The following is an 8,319-nucleotide window of genomic DNA, read 5'->3' as shown; positions in this document are numbered from 1 at the left end:
CAAAAACCCAAGTGACAACACATGCTGGAGATGTTTTGGATAAAGGGGAACCCTCTTCCATTGCAGGTGGGAATGTAAACTTGTACAACCGCGTTGGAAATCAATCTGGCGCTTTCTCGGACAATTAAGAACAGTGCTTCCTCAAGATCTAGCTATGCCATTCCTAGGCATTTATCCAAAATATGCTCAAGAACATAACAAGGACATTTGTTCAACCATGTTTGTAGCAGCCTTATTCGTAATAGCCAGAACCTGGAAACAACCCAGATGTCCCTCAATGGAGGAATGGATACAGAAATTGTGGTACATTTACACAATGGAATATTACTCAGCAATTAAAAACAAGGAAATCATGAAGTGTGCAGGCAAATGGTGGGATCTAGAAAAGATCATCCTGAGTGACGTATCATAAAAGTAGAAAGACACATATGGTATATACTCACTTATAAGTGGAGACTAGACCTAAAAGAAAGGTAAACACACTAAAATCTGTACACCTGAAGAAGATAAATAAGAAGGACCCGGAGTTAGATGATCAATCCTCACATGAAAGACAAATGGGATGGACATTGGAAGTAGGAGAAAACCAGAAACAGGACAGGAGCCTACCATAGAGGGCCTCTGAAAGACTGTACCCAGCAGTGTATCAAAGCAGATGCTGAGACTCATGGCCAAACTTTGGGCAGAGTGCAGGGAATCATATGAAAGAAGGGGAAGATAGTAAGACCTGGCAAGGACAGGAGCTCCACAAGGACCTAATATATCTGGGCACATGGGTCTTTTCTGAGACTGATTATCTAACTAAGGACTGTATATGGCTATAACCTAGAACCCCTGCTCAGATGTAGCCCATGGCAGCTCAGTACACATGTGGATTCTTTAGTAGGGGGAACAAGGACTGACTCTGACATGAACTCAATGGCTGGCTCTTTGACCTTTCACCACACTGTCCTGAGGGAGAAACAGCCTTGCTAGGCCACAGAGGAGGACATTGCAGCCAGTCCTGATGAGACCTGATATTCTAGGTTCAGATGGAAGGGGAGGAGGATCTCCCTTATCAGTGGATTTAGAGAGGGCCAGGGAGGAGATGAAGGAGGGAGGATGGAATTGGAAGGAAATGAGGAAAGGGGCTACAGCTGGGATACAAATAAATAAACTGTAATTAACGTAAAAAAATAAAAATTTAATTAAAAGAAGAAATAGAGCATAAAATGCCCAGGCTTTATAACTAAATAAAAAAAATTCCTTATCCCTCCAAAACAACAAAAGATTCCTTCAGTATTTAATTTTAAAGGCAATGATTTTTGTTCCAAGGGAATTCTATAATTCCAAAACATCCATAGGAATGTCATGTAAACTGAGATTCCAAGAATAACAGAGACAAACAAAATTTGTGTGTTGAGTATTTACTAATAAAATAAACACCATCACATTACAGTATTATGATTCAGTGGGTCTAATTCTAAGAATACATAAATAGATCAATAATAATCATGGTAATAACTCAAAGGAGAAAAAAAAATCAATGACTACCACATAGATGTTAATGAGGCATTCAACAGAATCCAGCAAGTATTTGGTTTTTTTTTTCCTAATCACACGAACATTTATAGTAGAAGAATATTCTTCTAATATATTCATCTAATAACATGAAAACTATACATAGTCCATTCAAATCTAACATAATGCTTTAAAGGAAAATACTGGAGGTATTGCCAGTTTACAAAAATCAGAACAGCAATATTAGTAAATGTTTTTCAGATGTAAGCAGAAGCATTTAGCATATAGAATTTCATTTCTTCTATATTTTAACTTTGTGGACTGAACCTGGGTTTTTTTTTTATATCTAGATTAGTATATCAACTTATACTTTTAAATGTATATCTTCTTGTTAGTCAAAAAGCTTTTCTTCCTTAATAGTCCTTATGTTAACTGTAAACTGAAGCCGTTATGAATATTACATCAGTAACAGGTTTAAATAATGATTAAAAATCAAACAAGTGTGCTGGGGATGTAACTCAGTTTCTAGAGTGTGTCTAAAACACAGAGTCCTGGGCTCAGCCCCAGCATAAGACAAACCAAATAGGATGTTGTATGACTTCTGAGGTGAATGCAGGAGAATCAGATGTTCAATAACATCTACTACTGAGTTGAGGGCAGCTGGGCATACATAAGATCTTGTATTAAAAAAAAGCAAGAAAACCTAGAAAAGTGAAGGCTAGAAAAGGAAATTGCAGTTTGCAGATCTGATAAGTAGTTAGTATTTGTACTTCCTGAGGCAGTGACATAGGTGTGTAAGCTTGAATTCAAAGACCAATTCACATATGTCTGTATATATGGTCTGTAGAGAGGAGTACATGGAGACATCATGGGAAACTTGAACCTCTCAGACCACTGCTATTTATGAACGAACACTGTCACGAGCCTAGAGGTCATCCCAGCGACAATGCTGAGTGGACAGGTCCATGTTATAAAAGCTACTGACTCCTCACATGAGAACAAGGACATATGTTGTTAACTTTTGTCTCTCTGACCACTGGCCCATTCTAATAGAGGTTTCCATTGTTTCCTTTCTACCTTGGAAGTCTCTTACAGTTTAACTATAAGAATGATATCAATTATACCCAGGTATCATAGAGTGGAGGGGAATCTGGAAAGCTAGCAAAATAGAAAGTAGCAGTACTGCCAATTCAATCACAGATAATCCAATAAAAATACCTGAAATTTGCAGGCAAATGGTAGGAACTAGAAAATATCATCCTGAGTGAGATCTCCCAGAAGCAGACACACATGCTATATACGCACTTATAAGTGGATACTAGACACATAATATAAGATAAACAACTAAATCTGTATAGCTAAAGAAACAAAGCAAGAAGAACAACCTTGGGTGAGATGATCAATCCTCCCTCAGAAAAGCAAATTGGACAGATATTGAAAGAGAGAGAAAATAGGAAACAGGACAGGAGTCTACCACAGAGAGCCTCTGAAAGACTGTACCAAGCAGTGTATCAGAGATGCTAAGGCTTGTAACCAAAATTTGGGCAAAGTGCAGGGAATCTTATGAAAGAAGGGTGAGATAGAAAGCCTTGGAGGAGACAAGAGCTCCCACAAAGAGAACAACAGAACCAAAAATATCGACTCAGTGGTCTTTTCTGCAACTGATATTCCAACCAAGGACCATGCATGGGGATAACCTAGAACCCCTGGACAGACGTAGCCCATGGCAACTCAGTGTCCAAAGGGGTACCCTAGTAATGGGAACATGGACTGTCTCTGACTTGAACTCAGTGGCCTGCTCTTTGATCACCTCCCCCTGCTGGGGGTGCAGCCATATCAGGTCACAGAGGAAGACAATGCAGCCAGTCCTGATGAGACCTGATAGGCAAGGGTCAGATGGAAAGGGAGGAGGACCTCCCCTATCAGTGCGCTTAGAGAGAGACGTGGGAGGAGATGATGGATGGAGAGTGGGGTTGGGAAGGAATGAGAGAGGGGGCTACAGCTGGGATACAATGTGAATAAACTGTAATTAATTAAAAAAATTAAAAATTAAAAAAGTTGAATAAGGTAAGGGCTGAAAGTAGTAACACACACCTTTTAAAAAAATACCTGAGTAATTCTCTACTCTTCCTATATCCTCAAATACTGACATAACCTTTATAAATACACAAAAAGTACCAAAAAAAGAGAGTGGAGATAAAAGATAGAGACAAGAAAAAAAAAGCAGATCCTGGAGTGTCAGGCATGTCACCGATACAGACAAGTTGCACACCCCAGTGCAACAGAGCCTGGGAACCCCTGTCCAGAGAGGGCCCCACAGGGAAGGAAGAAACCGTGCTGCTTGGGTCACCTAGGCTTTGCCTGGGGAAAATCTCACAGACCACAGATCACAAACAGGCGAGTACACCAGCCATCACGATTCCAGGCACAAGCAGGGAGCACAGAGTTATTGGGAACCCAGCTCCCACAGACTAGCAGGCAGGTGCACGCTCCGCCAGCCCAGAGGCCTGCTTTGTACCAACTACTCCTTACAGACAGAACTGTGTGCCCCAAGACACCAGAGTCTTGGAGTCACTATCTGGAGAAACCCTCACAAGGAACAAGGAACAAAGCAAAGGGGATGGTCTTAGGCAACCCAGTATATCCCCGGAAAAGGTCCCACAGACTGACCCAACCCAGGAAACTGCTGTGCCCCAGATAGCCTGCTGTTACCAGGAGAGCAGTACTCCCCCCACAGATTACCTCTTGGGTTCTGGGGCACAGAGCCCCAACCTCAGACCTACAAAAGGCTGGGAACCCTGAGATCAAACCCCAGATACTGCTCCAAGAGGCAACCAGTTATCCCTAACAAAACCGACCAAACCACGGGACACACAGGTTACAGCAGCTGATCACTAAATTTACAGCAAGAAACCCAGAAGCAGAGCAGCTGTCTCCAGGACTTCTCCCGGTGAGAGGAGAGCCCTCTCGACTAATCAGGACCACAGTTACCATCCAGGTCTCTATGCCTGAGGTCAGCTGTAGCAACTCCTGAAAAACACAGGCCATCCAGTGACTATACCCAAAAAGCTGAGAAGGCTTCTTTCAGGAAAAACCATCTTCCTGCCAAAGGGATTCTCTCCACTAAAATAGTCCAGGAACAACCAGAAACTAACTTCAAACAACTAAGATAGCCCAATGGGTAGAGGACAGCATAAAAGTTCAACCAACAAAAGCCAGAGCAATACGGAATCTCCAGAACCTAGTTATCCAGGGGCAAATAGCCCTAGACACCCCAGCATAAATGAAATTCAAGAAGATGACCTAACATCTATGCTCATGAAGAAGATAACAGAGGAAACAAATAAAATACGAAAAGAAATACAGGAAGCTGCAGCCAAACAGTTTGTGGCCTTTAGAGAGGAAATGCTTAAATCACTGAATGAAATAAAAGAAACAGAGGATTGTTCAAGCAGCTGAAGGAATTGATGGAAATACATAAAAATACAGTCAGACAGGTGAAGGAAACCAACAAAATGGCTCAAGACCTGAAGATAGAATTGGAAAAATTTAAAAAAAAAAAAAAACACAAATGGAAGAAATTGTGGAGAGAAAGAACTTAGGGAAGAAAGCAGGAACTACAGAGGTTAGCATAACCAATAGGCTACAAGAAATGGAAGAAAGAATCTCAGGTGTGGAAGATACAATGGAAGAAATAGATGTATCTGTCAAAGAAAATGTTAAATCTAAAAAAATTCCTGACACAGACTGTCCAAGAAATCCAAGACAATATGAAAAGACAAAACCTAAGAATAATAGGAATAGAGGAAAAAGAAGACTCCCTGTACCAAGGCCCAGAAAATATTTTCAACAAAATCATTGAAGAAAATTTCCCAACTTAAAGGAGAGGCCAATAAGCATACATGAGGCCTACAGAACACCCAATTAATTAGACCAGAAAAGAAAATCCTCCCGCCACATAATAATCAAAACAGTAAGTATACAGAACAAAGAAAAAATACTAAAAAGTTCAAGAGAAACAACCCAGATGCCGCTCAACTGAAGAATGGATGCAGAAATTGTGGTACATCTATACAATGGAATATTACTCAGCAATGAAAAATAAGGAAATCATAAAATTTGCAGGTAAATGGTGGGAACTGGAAAGGATCATCCTGAGTGAGCTGTCCCAGAAGCAAAAGACACACACAGTATATACTCACTCATACAGACATACAACATAGGACAAAACCACTAAAATCTGTGCATCTAAAGAAACTAAGCAAGAGAGAGGACCCTAACTAAAATGTTCTATCCCCATCCTGAAAGGCAAAGAAGATGGACATCAGAAGAAGAAGAAAACAGGAAACAACCTAGGAACCTGCTACAGAGGGCCTTTGAAAGCCAGAAGAGGAAAACAGGAAACAAACTAGGAATCTACCACAGAGGGACTCTGAAAGGCTCTGCCCTGCAGACTATCAAAGCAGATGCTGAGCCTGAAGGCAAACTGTCGGGCAGAGTGAATGGAATTTTATGTAAGAAGTGGGAAATAGTAAGAGTTGGAGAGGACAGGAACTCCACAAGGAGAGCTACAGAACAAGAAAATTTGAACACAGGGAACTTCCCAGAGACTCATACTCCAACCAAGGACTATCCATGGAGATAACCTAGAACCCCTTCACAGATGTAGCCCATGGCAGTTCAGTGTCCAAGTGGGTTACCATAGTAATGGGAAGAGGGTCTGCCTCTGACATAATCTGATTGGCCTGCTCTTTGATCACCTCCCCCTGAAGGGGGAGAAGCCTTACCAGGCCACAGAAGAGGACAATGTAGCCACTTTTGATGAGAACTGATAGACTAAGATCAGAAAGGAGAGGGGAACCTCCCCTATCAGTGGACTTAAGGAGGGGCATGCATGCAGAAAGGGGAGGAGGGTGTGATCGGGAGGGGAGAAGGGAGGAACTTATGGGGGGATACAAAATGAATAAAGTGTAATTAATAAAAAATAAAATAAAAGTTAAAGGCCATCTCTCCAGGCACAGTGCCTCCTCAAGATCCAGCTATACCACTCTTACACACATATCCAAAATATGCTCAAGTACACAACAAGGACAGTTGTTCAACCATGTTTTTAGCACATTATTCATAATAGCCAGAACCTGGAAACAACCCAGATGTCCCTCAATGGAGGAATGGATTCAGAAATTGTGGTACATTTACACAATGGAATACTACTCAGCAATTAAAAACAAGGAAATCGAGGAGGCGGGGAAAGATGGTGGCGCCAGGAGGACTCTCATTCTGAGGAGCAGCACAGCAGGATTGGCATAGTGACCAGCAATCAGAACTCGCAGCCATAAAACACAAGTGATTGTGTTTCACAGGTGAGAGGATACCCCATGGTGGGGGATTCAATCAGCTTTAACTAACCCAGCTAAACCACGGAAGAGATCCCGGTTCCATCAGGCGCTTGGTCGCCAGCCCAGAGCTACACCCCAGCGTGATCTGGTCATGGTCCCAGACTGAACTGTGGGCCCACAACACCATAGACTGGATTTCCCAGTCGAGAGATAACCACACGGAGCAGGGAAGACATCCCCTGGAAAACACTTGGGTTCCGCAGGCGCCCCAAGAACCAGCCCGGACCCAGAGCCGGGAACAGGTGCCTGCACAAAGCCCTTCATAATGCAGGCAGGAGCACTGTGCTCTGCCTCCATTATTGAGTTCCCCTAGGGCACTGGGACACGCAGCTGCATTCTCAGACCTACAAAAGCCAGAGAGCCATTACAACAGCCCTCAGATACTATGACAAGGATCAACCAGTTATCCCTAGCTAGACTGACAAAACTGTGGGAATCCCTAGTCCTTCAAGAGGGCTGCACCCACAGCGTCTGGACCAGAGCAGTGCCTGCAGCCAACATCCCAGACAGGGACACAGAGCTTCTGGTCCAGACTGAGGCACCCAGCCTCCAGACCAGAGCAGTGCCCCCAGGCGCCAACTCAAACTAGGTGCACATTCTCCAGGTCCAGAGCAGAGCAATCAGCCTCTGGCCCAGAGTCTTGCTAAGTGCAGCTCCCACTTTCCCTGACAGAACTGTGCGCCCCAGGATAACAGACGGAGTTTCCCTGTTGGGAGAAAACCCCACAGCTAGGGAATCAGCAGGTTCTTCAAGAGGACTGTACATGGAAATTTAGTGAGCAGCAGCACACTAAATTTATAACAAGAAACCCAGCAGTGGGGCAGCTGTCTTGAGAACTTCTATGGGTAAGAGGAGATCCCCTACTACATAACATAGACCACAGCTACTACTCAAGGCTATAAACCTGAGGTGAGCAGTGGCAACTCCTGAGAAACACTGGCCATACAGTGACCATAACCAAAAAGCAGAGAAGGACTCCTTTAGGAAAAATCATCTGCTGGCCAAGGGGATACTCCCTACCTCAGGACTCCAGGAAGCACAGAAACTAACAGCCAACACCTAAATCAGTCCAATGGGTAGAGGTCAGCGTAAAAGCTCAACCAACAAAAGAAGAGCAATATGGCATCTCCAGAACCCAGCCATCCAGGGGCGAACAGCCCTGGACAATGCAGCATAATAGAAAATCAAGAAGATGACCTTACATCTATGCTGATGAAGAGGATAATAGAGGAAACAAATAAAATACGTAAAGAATTAGAGGAAGATAAAACCAAACAGATCATGGCTATCCGTAAAGAAATGGAGGAAGATAAACACAAGCAGATTATGGCTATCCTTGAAGAAATACGAGAAGATGCAGCCAAACAGCTTGTGGCCTTCAGAGAAGAAATAATTAAATCACTGAAAGAAATAAAAGAGA

This window comes from Psammomys obesus, unplaced genomic scaffold, assembly GCF_907164565.1.
Source record: "Psammomys obesus unplaced genomic scaffold, mPsaObe1.curated_primary_1811, whole genome shotgun sequence".
Taxonomy (NCBI): Eukaryota; Metazoa; Chordata; class Mammalia; order Rodentia; family Muridae; genus Psammomys; species Psammomys obesus.
The sequence above is the reverse complement of the archived record's forward strand: the minus strand, read 5'-3'. Positions refer to the sequence as shown.